Source organism: Symphalangus syndactylus, chromosome 20 (genome assembly GCF_028878055.3).
Source record: "Symphalangus syndactylus isolate Jambi chromosome 20, NHGRI_mSymSyn1-v2.1_pri, whole genome shotgun sequence".
NCBI classification, from domain to species: Eukaryota; Metazoa; Chordata; class Mammalia; order Primates; family Hylobatidae; genus Symphalangus; species Symphalangus syndactylus.
Window position 1 is genome coordinate 66,666,198 of NC_072442.2, and position 18,814 is coordinate 66,685,011.

The 18,814-nt window shown below is 45.9% G+C and overlaps 1 protein-coding gene, 1 long non-coding RNA gene and 1 pseudogene across 6 annotated transcripts in view; 2 read left to right on the plus strand and 1 right to left on the minus strand.

Annotated features, from left to right (window-relative positions):
• Positions 1 to 1,253: 1,253 nt before the first annotated feature.
• LOC134735311 (uncharacterized) lies at positions 1,254 to 3,934 on the plus strand. Its single transcript, XR_010118392.1, has 2 exons — positions 1,254 to 1,295; positions 3,503 to 3,934. It is a non-coding gene; the product is annotated as an uncharacterized lncRNA (long non-coding RNA).
• A 3,083-nt stretch (positions 3,935 to 7,017) lies between these two features.
• On the minus strand, positions 7,018 to 7,690 carry LOC129469690 (eukaryotic initiation factor 4A-I-like; annotated as a pseudogene).
• A 5,107-nt stretch (positions 7,691 to 12,797) lies between these two features.
• Positions 12,798 to 18,814, plus strand: part of PAFAH1B1 (platelet activating factor acetylhydrolase 1b regulatory subunit 1) — a 92,389-nt gene continuing 86,372 nt past the window's right edge. Inside the window, exon 1 of one of the 5 annotated variants that reach the window (XM_063629739.1) lies at positions 12,798 to 12,955. The gene's annotated coding sequence lies outside the window, so the exon portion shown is untranslated. The other 4 variants (XM_055257985.2, XM_055257986.2, XM_063629740.1 and 1 more) reach the window with 4 other exon arrangements.

The following is an 18,814-nucleotide window of genomic DNA, read 5'->3' on the forward strand; positions in this document are numbered from 1 at the left end:
TGGGCTCAATCAATCCTCCACCTCAGCCTCCGGAGTAGCTGGACTACAAGTGCACACTACCATGCCCAGCTAATTTTTGTCTTTGTTTCAAAGAGCTGGGGTTTTGCCTGCGCTGGTCTCCAACTCCTGGGCTCAAGTGATCAGCTCTCCTTAGCCTCCCAAAGTGCTGAGATGACAGGTGTGAGCCATTAGCCTGGCGTAATGACCCATGCCTGTAATCCCATCTACTTGGGAGGCTGAGGCATGAGAATCGCTTGAACCCGGGAGGTGGAGGTTGCAGTGAGCCGAGATTGTGTCATTGCTTTCCAGCCTGGGCAACAGAGCAAGACTCTGTCTCAAAAAGAAAAGAGAAAGAAATGATAAAGATTGCTTTGCTCGTCCTGGTTCCAGATGCTTTCAGGACCCTGCTGCATACCTGTCCATCAGTGCTATGAAAGCACCTCTCTATCCTTTCAAAACTGCCCTTTTTTGTTCCTTGGGCTCACTCAAATGGGTTTCTGTTCTTTAGAACCAAACAGTCCTACCTACCACAATAGAGGTAAAATGAGTTATCACGGAGTAGAAAGATGAGGCTTGGACGCAGCCCATGGGGAACTGAGAAGCAGAGCTGACGTTTTGGGCAATGGGTGCTGTGAGCCAGAGACAGAATCCTCCCCTCTTCTGTTCCTTATAAAACAAATTGCATGAAAGGTTTAGGCCAGCTGAGTGAACATTAGCTATACAAAGTGAACAAGGGAGGGTATTATCCAGGTTAAACTATCATTTGTTTCCAGCTGGGAAGGAGCAGAGAGGATGAAGAGGAGGAGCGAGGAAAAACTGGGAGGAAGAAAAGGCAGTGGAAGAGGGGAGGAAAAAAGCTGACATGATGCGGTGCCAGAAAATGCTTATATATTCACATTTGGAGGCTTCTTACAGATTAAAAATGCTGGTCAATTGCCAGGTATTTGTTTGTAAATTAGGAATTTATGGTACATTATTGTAAATAAATGAACCTTCCATAAAATCAGCTTTCTGACACATTTCCAGACATTTCTCCAAAGCAGCCCATGAGAAATCCTGACTCTCTTTACCAGCAGAATTAAATAGGAGTTTTAGTTTCTCTGCCATGTTCCTGCCTTTGCCGTTAGCTGGGATGAACAGAATGAATGATGCACAGAGGCGGGTGAGACAATGGGGCTGATTCATGGTTTGGGAAAACAGGGAATTGTCACAGAGCTAACACTGGCCCTCCTTTTTGCCGAGGACACTGCAATGTTTAGCTGAAAGCATCTTGCTTGGATTCTTCCAACCACTGGGTAAGCATCTAAATGAGAAAAGCAATATGGGGCTCCCAGGATCCCTGGGGACGCCTAAAACAATCCTGAGATACCCTGGCAAAGCTTGTGATCTTTGTAAACAAGCAGAGAGATGTTTTTCAAACAGCTGTTAATTTCATTAAGAAGCCTAATTTTAAGGTCCCAGAACAGGCATTTCTTTTTATGCCAGGATCATCTCTGAGTTTTATATTTGCATGCAGTCCTGGTAGCTTAGCTTGGATGTCAGTGTTAGTTAAGCTTACATTTGGATAGGCATTTTCACTTGAGCTTTGAAAAGAATTTACCCTTAGACTAGACTACATTTGACCAAACTAAACTTAACAGGCAATTTAGAACTGCTTATTTACATTTTTATCGTTATCATATTGCACAAACTGTTTTGTGACTTTTTCACTGAACGCTATAGTTTGAAAATATTAACTTGTCAACAAATTTTAATCTATAAGATAACTTCGGGCCCGGCGTGGTGGGTCGAGCCTGTAATCCCAGCACTTTGGAAGGCCGAGGCGGGCGGATCACCTGAGGTCAGGAGTTCGAGACCAGCCTGACCAACATGGTGAAACCCCATCTCTACTGAAAATATAAAATTGGCCAGGTGCGGTGGCTCACACTTGTAATCCCAGCACTTTGGGAGGCCGAGGCGGGCGGATCACGAGGTCAGGAGATCGAGACAACGGTGAAACCCCGTCTCTATTAAAAATACAAAAAATTAGCCGGGAGTGGTGGCGGGCGCCTGTAGTCCCAGCTACTCGGAGAGGCTGAGGCAGGAGAATGGCGTGAACCCGGGAGGCGGAGCTTGCAGTAATCTGAGATTGCGCCACTGCACTCCAGCCTGGGTGTCAGAGCGAGACTCCATCTCAAAAAAAAAAAAAAAAGAAAATATAAAATTAGCTGGGCTGGCCGGGCGCGGTGGCTCAAGCCTGTAATCCCAGCACTTTGGGAGGCCGAGGCGGGCGGATCACGAGGTCAGGAGATCGAGACCACGGTGAAACCCCGTCTCTACTGAAAATACAAAAAAAATTAGCCGGGCGCAGTGGCGGGCGCCTGTAGTCCCAGCTACTCAGGAGGCTGAGGCAGGAGAATGGCGTGAACCTGGGAGGCGGAGCTTGCAGTGAGCCGAGATCGCGCCACTGCACTCCAGCCTGGGCGACAGAGCGAGACTCTGTCTCAAAAAAAAAAAAAAAAAAAAAAAAAAATTAGCTGGGCGTGGTGGTGCATGCCTGTAATCCCAGCTACTTGGGAGGCTGAGGCAAGAGAATTGCTTGAACCCAGGAGGCAGGGGTTGCAGTGAGCCGAGATCATGCCATTGCACTCCAGCCTGGGCAACAAGAGCAAAACTCTGTCTCAAAAAAAAAAAAAAAAAAAGGCCAGGCGCAGTGACTCATGCCTGTAATCCCAAGCATTTTGGGAGGCCAAGGCGAGTGGGTCATGAGGTCAGGAGATTGAGACCATCCTGGCTAACACGGTGAAACCCCGTTTCTACTAAAAAAATGCAAAAAAAATAGCTGGGCATGGTGGCGGGCGCCTGTAGGCCCAGCTACTCAGGAGGCTGAGGCAGGAGAATGGCGTGAACCTGGAAGGCAGAGCTTGCAGTGAGCCGAGGTCACTGCACTCCAGCCTGGGCGACAGAACAAGACTCTTCAAATAGATAACTTCAAATAGATGTGTAGTGTTTGTGGATGAACCATCATTTGTTTAACTGCTCCCTGGTTGTTGTTTTTTAGGTTGTTTTTTATTTTTCATAGCAATAAACCATGCTTCAGTAAAAATTATTGTAGATAAATCTTTGCACACTTTCTTATTTTCCTAAAAAAAAAATTCTGGGCCCAGTGCAGTGGCTCACGCCTGTAATCCCAGCTTTGGGAGGCCAAGGTGGGCGGATCACCTGAGGTCAGGACTTTGAGACCAGCCTGGCCAACGTGGCGAAATCCTATCTCTACTAAAAGTACAAAAATTAGCTGGGCATGGTGGTGGGTGCCTGTAATCCAGATACTCAGGAGGCTGAGGCAGGAGAATCCCTTGAACCTGGGAGGTGGATGTTGCAGTGAGCTGAGATCGCACCATTGCACTCCAGCCTAGGTGACAAGAGTGGGGCTCCATTTCAAAAAAAAAAAAAAAAAAAATTCTGGATTTTGCGTTGCTGGGTCAGAAGAGAAGCATTTTTTAATGTTGTTTTTTGTTTTCAGATGGAGTTTTGTTCTTGTCGCCCAGGCTGGAGTGCAATGGCGCGATTTTGGCTCACCACAACCTCCGTCTCCCGGGTTCAAGCAATTCTCCTACCTCAGCATCCCGAGTCGCTGGGATCACAGGCACACGCCACCACGCCCGGCTAATTTTGTATTTTTAGTAGAGATGAGTTTCTCCATGTTGGTCAGGCTGGTCTCGAACTCCCAACCTCAGGTGATCCGCCTGCCTCGGCCAATGTTTTTGACTCATTTCATACTGAGAAATTGCCCTCTGGAATATAATTTATATTTTTGTGTAAGCATACAAGTGCTTTCCTTCACACACACTTGGCTCTCCAGTTTATTTATTTATTAATTTCTTTTTAAGTGAATTTTCTTGAGTTTTCCAGGAAAGTGAGCATACAATCTACAAATAATAATAATCTTTGGCTTTTCTGTGTGTGTGTTTCATCTACTAGATGAGCAAAGTCGCAAGAATTTATGTTTCAGCATTGGTAAGGCTGGGGGTAAATGGATGTTCTCAAACCCTATGAGTAGACATTGGTAAGTATTTTTGGAGGATAATTTGAGACTGTGAAAAATTTAAAATTGCATATCCTTTCACCTCGTGATTACACTTCTAGAATATTCTTCTTTACAAGTGAGCAAAGATACATGGATGAAGGTATTCATTAAGCACTTTTCCTTAAGAGCAAAAATTAAAATAAAATAAAATAACTCATCAGTAAGAAATGGTTAAATAGGCCAGGCATGGTGGCTCACGCCTATAATCCCAGCATATTGGGAAGCTGAGGTGGCAGATTACTTGACCTCAGGAGTTCGAGAGCAGCCTGGCCAACATGCTGAAACCCCGTCTCTACTAACAAAATAAAAACAAACAAAAACAAAACAAATAGCCAGGTGAGGTGGCACGTGCCTGTAGTCCCAGCTACTCAGGAAGAGGCTGAGGCAGGAGAATAGCTTGAACCTGGGAGGCAGAGGTTGCAGTGAGCCAAGATCGCACTACTGCGCTCCAGCCTGGGCAGCAGAGCAAGATTCTGTCTCCAAAAAAAAAAAAAAAAACCGGGCACGGTGGCTCACGCCTGTAATCCCAGCACTTTGGGACACCGAGGCAGGTGGATCACGAGGTCAGGAGACTGAGACCATCCCGGCTAACACGGTGAAACCCCGTCTCTACTAAAAATACAAAAAAAAAAAAAGTTAGCCAGGCATGGTGGCAGGTGCTTGTAGTCCCAGCTACTCGAGAGGCTGAGGCAGGAGAATGGAGTGAACCCGGGAGGTGGAGCTTGCAGTGAGCCGAGATCGCACCACTGCACACCAGCCTGGGTGACAGAGCAAGACTCTGTCTCAAAAAAAAAAAAAAAAAAAAAGAAATGGTTAAATAAATTACAGTAGCTAATACTATGAAATACCGTGCAGCCATTAAAGAGAATAAGGTAGATCTGTAGTACCAAACTGGAAATTGGTCCATGTGATTTTGTTAAGTTGATAAAGTACGTTGCAGGATAATAGTATTTTATGATCCCAGTTTGATTTTTCAAAATCCATGTATATACACTCAGAAATATATATGCCTAAATATGCATAGAAAAGTGTCTGAAAAAGACACATTAAACTGTTGAAGGTGATTACCTCTGAGAAATGAAACAGATAGAATAACAGGAATGTTTACTTTTTACTTTATATGTTGTTTTAACTTTTTTTCTTTCTTTTTTTTTGAGACAGAGTCTCGCTCTGTCGCCCAGGTAGAGATCTTGGCTCACTGCAACCTCTGCCTCCTGGATTCAAGCGATTCTCCTGCCTCAGCCTCCAGAGTATCTGGGATTACAGGCATGCACCACCATGCCTGGCTACTTTTTTGTATCTTTAGTAGAGACGGCGTTTCACCATGTTGGTCAGGCTAGTCTCAAACTCCTGACCTCGTGATCCACCTGCCTCAGCCTCCCAAAATGTTGGGATTACAGGTGTGAGCCACCGCACCCAGCCATTTTAACTTTTTATGAATATTTATTCCTCTAAAAAAGAAGAAAGTAATGTGTCTCTTCCTTTCCAATTCTGTCATTTTTTTTCTTATCTTATTGCATTAGATTAGAATTTTGAGAGCAGTTGTTACTATGAATAGTAATAGATGACATCCTTGTCTTGCTCCTGGCTTTATTTTATTTTTATTTTTATTTTTGAGACCAAGTCTTGCCCTGTCACCCAGGCTGGAGTGCAATGACAAGATCTTGGCTCACTGCAAACTCCACCTCCCAGGTTCAAGCAATTCTCCTGTCTCAGCCTCCCAAGTAGCTGGGATTACAGGCGCAAGCCACCATGCCTGGCTAATTTTTTTTTTTATCTTTAGTAGAGATGGGGTTTCATCATGTTGGCCAGGCTGGCCTTGAACTCCTGACCTTATGATCCTCCCACCTCAGCCTCCCAAAGTGCTGGCATCAGGCATGAGCCACTGTGCCCGGCCTTTTTTTTTTGAGATGGAGTCTTGCTTTGTCACCCAGGCTGGGGTCTAGTGGCTCCATCTCAGCTCACTGCAGCCTCTGCCTCCCGGGTTCCAGCGATTCTCCTGCCTCAGTCTCTCAAGTAGCTGGGATTACAGGCACACGCTACCACGCCTGGCTAATTTTTGTATTTTTAGTAGAGACGGGGTTTCACCATGTTGGCGAGGCTGGTCTCGAACTCCTGACCTGAGATGATCCTCCCGCCTTGACCTCCCAAAGTGCTGGGATTACAGGCGTGAGCCACTGCGCCTGGCCATTGCTACTGACTTTAACAGTTACATCTTTGGCCAGATGTGGTGGCTTATGCCTGTAAAGTCCACTTTAAATCACTCCTTCATAAAACCTCCTTTAAGCCTTCTAGGTGAGAATTAATCTTTTACTCCACTAGTTAAATAAAACTAGCAGAAAGTGACAGAAAATTTATTTTACCTGGCCTGGTGTGGTGGCTCACACCTCTAATCCCAGCACTTTGGGAGGCCGAGGCGGGCAGATCACCTGAGGTCAGGAGTTCAAGACCAGCCTGATCAACATGGAGAAACCCCATCTCTACTAAAAGTACAAAATTAGCCAGGCATGGTGGCGCATGCCTGTAATCCCAGCTACTCAGGAGGCTGAGGCAGGAGAATCACTTGAATCTGGGAGGCAGAGGTTGTAGTGAGCTGAGATCACGCCATTGCACTCCAGCCTGGGCAACAAGAGTAAAACTCCATCTCAAAAACAAACAAACAAACAAAACAAAACAAAAACTCCCTCATGATCACATCTTGTTCCTCTTGACCCTTATCTCCATGCATGGCAGAGACAGTGAAATCTCAAGCATGCAACTTCTCGGGGAGCCAGTCCACCTTCCTTCGGGTGTTGATGAAGACACTTGCCTGAGTGACAGTCAGGGTTTCATCAAGTCACACAGGGTGTCCCGCTTCCCCTCCTCTCATTCCACATTGACGTAGAATCGGCGGGTACCCTCCAGGTCAACTCTTCCTTCTCAACAAGACTCTGAATGGGGTCCCTCATGAATTTCTTGGTCACCTCAAGCACATCAGAAGGCGTTGTAGCTGACAGCAAACTGGATGTTGTTGTTGAGCTTTTGGAATATGTCATAGATCTGGTCCCTGAATCCACAGCTTAACATTTTGTCAGCTTCGTCCAGTACAAATATCTTGATGTATTTGGGAGACAGGTATCTCCGGTTAAGCATATCAAACACACAGCCAGGGGTACCCCCAATGATATGAGGAGTTTCCATCTGCGGTTTCTGCACCTCAGCACGCATGTGGGTGCCCCCAGTACAGGCGTGACAGGAGGCACCCATGCAGTCTCCTAGTGCCACGACCACCTTCTGTATCTGCTGAGCCAATTCCCGAGTGGGTGCTAGAACCCAAGCCTGGGTGGCCTTTAGATCTAATTCAATCTGTTGCAGAATCGATATGGCAAATGTGGCCATTTTCCTAGTCCCAGATCGGGCTTAAGTGATCACAACATAACCCTTGATACAAGGTAGAATGGCTCGCTGCTGGATGGCAGAGGGCTTCTCAAAACCATAGGCGTAGATGCCACGGAGAAGGGACTCCAAGAGGTTCATGTCATCAAAGCTGTCTACAGTCTCATTCCAGGTACTCTCTAGGACACCTTCAGGCTCCATGTCATCAGGGCCATTGTCTCTGGATCAGGAATCCTGACTTGCGGACATGACCCTTAGAAACATACATATATATGTATATATACACACACATATATGTATATATACATGATTCTTAGAAATATATATACACATATATACATATACATACATACGTACATACATACACATATATACACATACATGATCCTTAGAAACATGTATATGTGTATATATATACAGACATCCTTAGAAACATATATATACACACATATATGTTTCTAAGGATCATGTCTGTATATATATATTTAATTTTATTAATTTTATTTTTTTGAGACTGAGTTTCGCTCTATCACCCAGGCTGGAGTGAAGTGGAGCGATCTCAGCTCACCTCAACCTCTACCTCCCGGGTTCAAGCGATTCTCCTGCCTCAGCCTCCTGAGTAGCTGGAACTACAGGCTCGGGCTACCACACCTGGGTAACTTCTTTTTTGTATTTTTAGTAGAGATGGGTTTTGCCACATTGGCCAGGCTGATCTCGAACTCCTGGTCTCAGGTGATCCACCTGCCTCAGCCTCCCGAAGTGCTGGGATTACAGGCGTGAGCCACCACACCCGGCAAGTGCTGCTTTTAAATATTCCTTCTATGTCTAGGCTGAGTTTCACTCTGTTACTAACCTTTAATTTGTTTTTATGGACTCGCAGTGTCCATGACACAGGTGGATGTCATGATGCTGAGATGAGGAAGGAGGGTCTAGCTGGACTTGCCCTCACTGATATATCCATGCCTTGGGGAAATGCAGGTACACACAACAACCAGCTAAAATCTCCCAGAGTGAGTCGCATGACAGGTGGGTCGTGATTCTCCTTTAAATGGGACTTTGATTCATATAACTTGTATGCCCAAAAGCTTCCTTCTCACAACTTGCTAATTGCTTTCTATCAAATTTGCACACATAACAATGTGCATTTGCCTATAAATTATAGAGGACAGTTTATCTCTCAAAACAACACTTTAACATTTGTGCTTATCATAAATAGACTTTTGCTCTGGAGATACCTTTAGAAGACTTTTTGTCCTTTTCCCAACAGAAGTATTTTTGGAGTGTTTCTTCTAGTCAGCTTCTTTGCAGAATTGTTTAAACTGACACTAATTTTACTGCAGCAATTGAAATAAATGTTTCCAGGTTGGACGTGGTGGCTCACGCCTGTAATCCCAGCACTTTGGGAGGCTGAGGTGGGCAGATCACCTGAGGTCAGGAGTTCAAGACCAGCCTGGCCAACATGGTGAAACCCCATGTCTACTAAAAACACAAAACTTAGCTGGGCATGGTGGCGGGCGCCTGTAATCTCAGCTTCTCAGGAGGCTGAGGCAGGAGAATCGCTTCAACCCGGGAAGCGGAGTTTGCAGTGAGCTGAGATTGCGCCATTGCACTCCAGGCTGGGTGACACAGTGAGACTCCGTCTCAATAAATAAATAAATAAATGTTTATGTTTCCATTTTGAAAATGTCTACTGGAAAAATTAAGATCTGCAATTAAAATAAACGGGGAGATTCATGGATTGTGATAAGTAAAATGGATGTTTATACTTAATTTTTTTCAAGAAACATCATCTAAAATGTCCATTATTAAATGTTTCCTGGATGGATATAGTAAGTTCTGTATAAGTCCTTACAAATTCTGATTGATAGCACAGATGTCCTAATTCTACATTTTCAATAGACAAGTGTTTACTAAGATAGATCTATCGGGCTGGGCGCGGTGGCTCACGCCTGTAATCCTAGCACTTTGGGAGGCCGAGGTGGGTGGATTGCTTGAGCTCAGGAGTTCGAGACCAGCCTGGGCAACATGGTGAAACCCTGTCTCTACTCAAATACAAATAAATATTAGCCGGGCGTGATGGCACACACCTGTAATCCCAGCTACCAGGGAGGCTGAGACAGGAGAATTGCTTGAACCTGGGGGGCAGAGGTTGCAGTGAGCCGAGATCATGCCATTGCACTCCAGCCTGGGCGACAGAGCGAGACTCCATCTCAAAAAAAAAAAAAAGATACATCTATCATCCTCGCAACTAACTGAAGGGAAAGTGCATAGAACCGTAACACATCACTTCACATCAAGGTAAGCACGTAACAGTTTTCTCTTCAGAAAAATCATAATCCAGGGAGAAAGTTTTATACCTTTCCCCAAAGGGAGTTTATTGTTTTTTGAAGGACTGCTATAGAAATAAAATTTGATATAAATTTAGTGCATAATTACATCATATAGATTTTAAATTTTTCTAAATATGAGTCTGTGAGCTCAAGGTTTATAGGAGTTAGTGCTGCTACCTATTTGTATGAAGTCAGTGTTTATAAAAGTGTTTCTGATTTATTTCTGGGCAATTTTATTTACTTTTAGAGCATTCGTTTAAAAAATAAAGAACTGATTTACTCAGCTAATTAAATATTAAGTAGCATGATATCAGACCATAATAAATATTTTAAAAGGTAAAAATGAAGGAAGGGTGGATTCTTAGAACAAAGGGATGCTAATTTATTGTATGTTTATTGACTGTTATTGAACCCAAGCAATAGCACAGACCAAAGCTCTATGCCTCATTTTATTGTTCTTATCTGAAAATCCCAGAAATGTAAAACTGGACAAGACTTTCTAAGACAATTTGATTCATCTCTGGCAAATCTTCATGAGGCAAAAACCCAAGGCCTTCAGCAATTGGCTCATGTTCCCTTTGAACACTTACGGGAATAGAGACAATCTTTCTTTTTTTACTCATTTTACTTATTTAGTTTAATTTAACTTTACTTTGAGACAGGGTCTTGCTCTGTCACCCAGGCTGGAGTGCAGAGGTGTGATCTCGGTTCACTGCAGCCTCCACCTCCCGGGCTCAAATGATCCTCCCATCTCAGCCTCCCAATGGGTGGAACCACAGGCACGAACCACCACATCTGGCTAATTTCTCTATTTTTCCATAGAGACGGGGTTTCCCTGGGTTGCCCAGGCTGGTCTTGGACTCCTGGGCTCAAGCGATTCTCCCACCTTGGCACCCCAAAGTGCTGGGATTACAGGCTTGAACGATTGATCCCAGCCTATTTTTAGAGACGGGGGTCCAATCTGCCCAGGATACAGTGCAGTAGCATGATCATGATTCACTGCAGCCTGGACCTCCTGGGCTCAAGTGATCTGTCTGCCTCTGCCTCCTGAATAGCTAGGACTCCAGGCATGCGCCGCCACGCCCAGCTAATTAAAAGTTTTTGTTTTTGTTTGTTTTTTTGAGACAGACTCTGGCTTTGTTACCTAGGCTGGAGTGCAGTGGCATGATCTTGGCTCACTGCAACCTCCGCCTCCCGGCTTCAAGCGATTCTCATGCCTCAGTCCCGAAAGCAGCTGGGATTACAGGCACACACCACTATGCCCGGCTAATTTTTGTATTTTGAGTAGAGATGGCATTTCACCATGTTGACCAGGCCGGTCTCAAAATCCTGACCTCAAGTGATCCACCTGTCTGGGCCTCCCAAAGTGTTGGGATTGCAGGCGTGAGCCCCAGCGCCCGGCTGTTTTTCTTTTCTTTTTTGTTTTTAGAGATGAGATCTTGCTTTGTTGCTCTGGCTGGTCTGGATCTCCAGGGCTTGAGCAATCCTCCCATCTCATCCTCCCCAGTAGCTGGGACTACAGGCATGTGCCACCACACTTAGCTAATTTTTAAAATTTTTTTGTAGAGATGAGGTTTCACTGTGTTGCACCTGCTGGTCTCCAACTCCTTGGCTCAGGTGATCCACGGCCCCCCTCCCAACCTCCCCATCCCTGCCTTGGCCTCCCAAATTGCTGGGATTACAGGGGTTAGCAACCTGTGCCTGGCAGAGATAACCTTTCTTGATCAAAGGAAACTTGGTTTGGTATCAAGCAACAGTAATGTTTACATGAGTTACCTATGAGTCCCCACGAAAACGAAACTGAGATACTTTGCACAGGCTGCATTTTCTCTCTAATTCTCACAAAAGCTGGGTTAGTTATTAGGTGTCTTTTATTGAGAAACTGAGGCCAAAGAGAGGTATGGTAATTTGCCCCAGGTCGCGCTTCTGGCAAGTGCGGGGTCCAGGATTTACACCTAAGTTGTCTCTTTCGTTAACTCTGCTGCTTCTCAAATGCAGTGTGTAGATATATATATATTTACCTACATAAAGTGATGCAATAAAATCAGTACACATAAGCTTAAGCCTGTTTCAAGAAGTTTCCTTGCACAATACAAATTAATGATAAGATAATCTCATTTAAACCTGTTATTAAAATAATAGCCTATATTGAATTATTCAGAACCCCAAATCTCGCTTTTTAAAAATCAAGGGTCGGCCGGGCATGGTGGCTCACGCCTGTAATCCCAGCACTTTGGGAGGCAGAGGCGGGCGGATCACGAGGTGAAGGGATTGAAACCATCCTGGCCAACATGGTGAAACCCCGTCTCTACTAAAAATACCAAAAAAATTAGCCAGGCGTGGTGGCGGGCGCCTGTGGTCCCAGCTACTCGGGAGGCTGAGGCAGGAGAATGGCGTGAATCCGGGAGGCGGAGCCTGCAGTGAGTGGAAATCGCACCACTGCACTCCAGCCTGGGCGACAAAGCGAGACTCCGTCTCAAAAAAACAAACAAACAAACAAACAAAAATTAGCTGGGCGTGGTGGCAAGTGCCTGTACTCCCAGCTACTCGGGAGGCTGATGCAGAGAGTCGCTTGAACTCGGGAGGCGGAGGTTGCAGTGAGCCGAGATTGCGCCACTGCACTCCAGCCTGGGCGACAGAGCGAGACTCCGTCTCAAAAAAAAAAAAAAAAAAAAAAAAAAGAAAAAGAAAAAGAAAAAAAAATCATAGGTCTCTGTGTGGAATAAATTAACTACAAATCCCCAAGACGACTCTGTCATCAATATTTCAATCCATAATTTAGCAAACACACACAGATATCTCTTATAGGGATACAGTTCCAGGCCTTTCTTTGGGCATCCGTTTCGAGACCTGGAGAGACTCTGATGTCTGTGTGTGACTAAGGAGAAGAATAGCTGAATCACATCCAAAAGCGAGTCCTCCCAATTAAGAATCTATAATACAGATCAAGACAATGACAGCATTCCATCTGCCTTTTAACCTCAACAGCTCCTCCTCCCAAGCCAGCCAACCTACTCCCCTCCCTCATTCCCCCCAAAACTGGGAAATCATCTCGGAGGCCGGAGGCAGAAAGGGGCGGTAGGTGGCCGGGCCCCGCTGCCTCTCGCGCCTCCCGGGGCCCGCCACACACGGTGCCAACGGGCCCCCGCGGTCAGCCGCATGAGCGCAAAAGCAGGACAGCGAGGTGAGCAGAGCCAGAGTTCAGAAGGGGCCACAAGTCAGACGAGGGGCTGGGAAAAAAGAGCCTCTCCCAAGGTTACAGAAGCGTGCGGAGCGTGAGAAGCAGCACCTCGCGCGCAGACTCGCCCGCCGGCCCGGGGGCACCGCGGAGCCGCCCGCCCGCTAGAAGGCAGCGCGGCCCCGGTCCGGCCCAGCCCGGCGCATGCGCCGCAGCCCCTCCTCCGCTCCCGGCGCCCGCCCCTCCCTCTTCCTGGCGGGTCTGGGGCGGCGGCGGCGGCGGCGGCGGCGCGGTGACGTCAGGGCGTTGGGGCAGCTCCTGTGACAGACGGAGCTGGAGCGGCGGGGCGGCGGCGGAGTCCGGCGGCCGGGAGAGCTAGTGAGCGAGCGGAGGAGCAGCGACCCGGGGGTCTAGGGAGCGAGAAGGAGAAGGAGGGGAGCGCTCGGGCGCGAGCGAGAGAAACCGCGAGCGCCGAGCTTGGGCTCGAGCCCCGGAACGGCTGAGGAGCCCGCCCGCTCCCCTCCCCTCCCCCTCCCCGGGCCCGGGCCCAGCGCGCCATCCTCCCCCCCCTCCTTCCCTCCCTCCCTCCTTCCTCCCTCCCCTCTCCCTCCCCCTCCCCCGCCGGTGGATGGGAGTGAAGGACGGAAGAGGCCCTGCGGAGGCGGCGGTGCAGCGCTCCGGTAAGGCGGCGCGGGTCTGCGCCCTCCCCTCTGTCTCTTCCACCGCGCCCGGGCGGCTGCAGGCCGGACCCGGCGGCCTGACGATGTGGCTGCGCCGGTCCCCTCCCTCCCATTCTCCCCTCCCCCTGCCGCCGCCGCCGCCTCCTCCTTCTTCTTCTCTCCTCGCTCTCAAAATGGCGGCCGCGACGGCCGTTGAGTGAGAGACCCGGAGGAGGGGGACTGTCCGGGGAGGGCGCTGCCCTCGCTCCTCTCCTCCCGGGCCCGGCTTTGGGGGCTGCCGGCGCCGCTGCGGCCCCCCCGCCGCGGCCCTCCCCAAGAAGGGATCGCCCTCCTCCCTCGGTGACTTAGCAAGAAAAGTATTCTTGGGTAGGAAGGGCGTGGGGACCAGGTAGCTCTCTGATCTTGGGGAAAGGGCTCGGCCCTCCTCTCCCCGGCCGCGGAGACGAGCACCGCAGTCCCCACCCCACCCTCAGTTGTCAGCTCGGGGACCGGCTCAGCCCCGCGCCGCCGGGGCACCCATAGGGCCTTCCAGGCATTCCGTCCCCGACTGGTCCTTAAGATGGGGTTGACCAGCGGAGGGTGGCCCACCGTCTCCCTGGCCCCCAGTGCGGCGGTCCGGCCTCAGCACCCGCCGAGGAGAGGCAGCCCGGCCCACCGAGCAATCCGCAGCATCCACCCACCGAATCTGGCAGGATTTTCTTTCTGCCACCGGCTCCTCGATGGGGAGTTGCCTTTTGATGCTGTTAACATTCAGCTTCGAGGCTCCCTGCCGTCCCCCTTCATCTAATCTCATCTCCCTGCCCCTTTGGGAACGCAGTGCCTCTGCATATTTACCCTCTTTAGCCTCCCACATGAGAAAATGCCTTTGAGGTGGTCGACACGTTTTGACTCTGCACCTCTAAACGTAACAGTAGAGGGGAAGAGGTTTTCAGTATTTAGTAGGAGAGAGCAAGGTACCATAGCTTTACATGTTATGCTGCCTTTCTTCAGTGACTTAGCAAGAAACTCCTTGAGAAGAGGGCAGGAAATTTTCTTTTGGGGTTTGGGCCCAATTTATATCAGTCTTTTGGTTAAGAAAATACGCCTTTGAAGAGGAGGACCAGATTTGTGGTCTGGTTCTCAATGGGCGATGTCATGCCAAGGTCCCCCCTCCCTCTTTCCTTAAGTGGCAGTCTGGACAAATAGAGATATTACTGTTATTCCCATCTCTCCTTTAAGCACACAGTCTTTGAGATTCATAAGGTTTTAAAGGCCAAACAAAAAATTTGTGCCATTTTTGGCAATTCTGTTTTTGTGAGGGGGGTGGGTTACTTTGTGTGAATTTCTTTTCGAGGCTAGGGCGGAGGAGACAGTGCTTGGGCCTTTCATACCAGTAATAATGTCATCCCTCCCTTTTTGCCTCAGGAGTGTTTGCTTTTTTTTTTTTTTTTTTTTTTTTTTTTTTTTTTTTTTGCTGCAGCAGGGCTTGATTGCTGCGGGGTCCTGTCTCATAATCAGGAAAATTTCCTGTTGACTGTGTCATAGCGATGCTGAATGTGTAGTAAAAGCTTTTACTTAAAAAATTCTGATTTGGTTTTAAGGCATTAGCTAGCTTTTAATCTCTAATGGGTGTCTTTTAGGACACAGTTCCACAAAATAATTGGCGGTTGCAAATTGCAGTTTTTAATAAGGCAGAAGAGTAATCTGTATTTAGGGTGATTTCTTTCGTGTTCATTAATGATCATTGTTTGGATTGCTTAGAAGGGGGGAATCTCCTAAAAGAAATTGAAGGCTGGTATATATTTTTTAAAATCAGAAAGGAACCCAATTTTTCACATGAAGTATTTCTGTATATGTTGATTTTGATGGAGCAAGCCCTACGTTGGTACCTCCCCACACATCCTTTTTTAAAAAAATGGGCTAATATTTGTGGATGCCGTGAACAACCATTCAGCCGAGAAGACTGGGTGGAGTAAGGGAGCAGAAGCTGTGAAATGCTGTATTGCCCTTTCACAGCGTCTTTCTCTTGCTTATGTTTTGTAAGGTTATTTGATATGAATGGTTGCTACAACTAAGTCATTTCTCTGTCGTAAGTCTTAAAATCTAATGTTTTCCACCTTTTTTGCATGATGGGCATTGAATGATTGGAATAAAAAGCAATGTCCCTGCTTTAAAATAGACACTTATTGTCTCCTTATTTGTCCCTGTGTGTGTGTATATATATTAATATATAAAGATACACACACACATATATCTACACTCTTGTTAATGCTTTTTATTGTTCTAGTCATATAAGTATAAATTAATGTCAGAAATATTTGGCAAGAAATAGGAGATACGGGAATACTGCAAAAATCTAAGAAGAATACTACAATTGTTTTCTTTTACTTAAAGCAGTAAATCTATTTGAGATTTTAAAATAGTGAACATAAAAGGTGGGGAAAAAAAGGATAAGATAATTTGCATGAAAGCCCCTTCAGACCTTTTCTCTTGTGTTGCTCCTTGTACAGGGACCTTTTTGTGAGATACTGCCATAAGATAGGGTAGGTCATTTTAATGCCTTGTATCAAGCATTCACATGAGTAGACGTCTTCAAAAGAATTTCACATATAGGTGGTAAATGTGACTTTGATTAGCCTTATGAATGCATGTCAGTGTATGATATATTTTTACACTTTTGTTCTTTGTAACATGATTAGAAAGTAGAAGGGTTAATATGGTGAGGAAATGAGTAAGGTTGGGAATGATAATTCCCTGTGTTATGTGTCTGACATATCCCTGTTCCTACTGTTTGTAGGTATCAAAGCACACTAAGGTCCAGGTGCAGTGGCTCACGCCTGTAATCTCAGCACTTCGGGAGGCCGAGACAGGTGGATCACCTGAGGTCAGGAGTTCGAGACCAGACTGACCAATATGGTGAAACCCCGTCTCTACTAAAAATACAAAAAAATTAGCCAGGTGTTGTGCCATGCGCCTGTAATCCTAGCTGCTGGAGAGGCTGAGACAGGAGAATAGATTGAACCCGGGAGGCGGAGGTTGCAATGAGCCGAGATCGCGCCACTGTTGTCCATCCTGGGCGACAGAGCAAGACTCTGTCAAAAACAAACAAAACCCCACACACTGAGTGGTGATTTTTCAGTAGATTGTTAATCAGGAGCTTAAGATAATTTGACTTAAGTAAAAGAGCTTTAGTTCCAAGTGTATGTAGTGTTTCTTGATACATGTTGGGGAATCTTATGCTTAATTTGGAGATTAATTTTTAAAATTATTCATAGTTCTGTATACAACTCTTAATGAGATTGGAAGGAATTTTTTAGTACAATTTTTTGTTACCTGTTTTTCCAGATAAAATATCTCTAGTGTAAAGAGATTTTGAGATGTTTCTGGGAAGGAAAAATCAGAATCATAATTTATGGTTTTCTAGCTAGAACATTCGTGTCTTTTTTTTGAGGTGAAGTCTTGCTCTGTTGCCCAGGCTGGAGTGCGGTGGGGTAATCTCAGCTCACTGCAACCTCTGCCTTCTGGGTTCAAGCGATTCTCCTGCCTCAGCCTCTCGAGTAGTTGGGATTACAGGTGCCTGCCACTACACCTGGCTAATTTTTGTATTTTTAGTAGAGATGGGGTTTTACCATGTTGGCCAGGTTGGTCTGGAACTCCTGACCTCGTGATCTGCCCGCCTCTGCCTCCCAAAGTTCTGGGATTACAGGTGTGAGCCACCACGCCCTTCCCTATTTTTTATTTTTTAAAAATAATATAAATGTTTCTCAGTTGTATACTAAGTAACAGAGAGAAAGTGTGTGTGTGTGTGTGTGTGTTTGTGTGTGTGTCTGTGTGCGTATGTGAGACTTTATGGCTTATATTTTAAGTATCCAGCAAAAAATAAGACCCTCTTGTTTACATGTGGTTCATGTTATTCATAATTTGTCATCTTTGTACATAAGCCATGGATGCTATAGAAATTGTCAACATTAAGATGAAGATGTCTGGCCAGACACGGTGGCTCACAGTTATAATCCCAGAACTTTGGGAGGCCGAGGCGGGTGGATCACCTGAGGTCAGGAGTTCAAGACCAGCATGGCCAACATGATGAAACCCCGTCTCTACTAAAAATACAAAAAAAATTAGCCGGGCATGGTGGCGCACACCTGTAGTTCCAGCTACTGGGGAGACTGAGGCAGGAGAATTGCTTGAACCCGGGAGGCGAAGGTTGCCATGAGCTGAGATCGCACCATTATGCTCCAGTGTGGGCAACAAGAGCGAAACTCCGTCTCAAAAAAAAAATAAATAAAAATAAGATGAAGATGTCTTAAAAAACCCAAAGCAAAATATTAGGGCAGAGTGAGTTTTCAGTATCTTCCCATTGAGTTCTAAAGCAGTGAGTCACGTGCTCTTTTGCCAAAGGGACTTGAAGCTGGCCGTTTCTGCTTGTGGTCCTAAAATATATTTTACTTGCCCCTAAGTCCCTGTTAACGAAAATATTTCATTATGACAGGTAACTTATTTTTATGTGCTTTGGAAAGAGGGAAATAGTTTAGTTTTGAAGTGGAAGTTCTTTGCCACTGTTTTTATTATGTCATCTACAACTGTTACTTTTTTTTTTTACTTAGAAAGTTGCTCTATTTAAAATAAAACTAATGGTGTACAATACGAGTTCTGAAAAAAAGACAGACCTACCGTTCTCCAGAAGATGCTTAGCTGTAAATCGAATCCTCCTCATTGAAGGTCAAACATTTTGAGGAATCTGTATTTCATGAAGAAAGATGCTGTATTATGTAAGCGTAACAGTTAACTGCAGTGAAGGCTTTTTGGATTGTTCTTTGTTGCTGGTTTGGTATGGCACTTTTTGGCTAGTCATTGAAATGAACCTTAGTTTGACTTCTGTTACATATGTAATTTTTAACCTTGGCATGGCAACTATAGAATTTAATTGATATTTGTGAAATGCTTTATAGTCATTGGTGGCAGGCATCATAAGCACTTATTATTTTATTTCTTGTTTTCTTTTTAAAAGATGGTGGCTTCTTGTTGAAACTTACCTAGATAGGACTAATCTGCATTTGTCAAGGATACTTCTGGAACGGTACTCTCTATTGTCATTTAACATTGTCATAAACGTTTCTCTAGAACTTTCTAAATATTGAGCTTGGTACTCATTTTCATTTGTTCTTCTGCCAGCTACTTTTTGAGGTAGATTGATATTTTTATG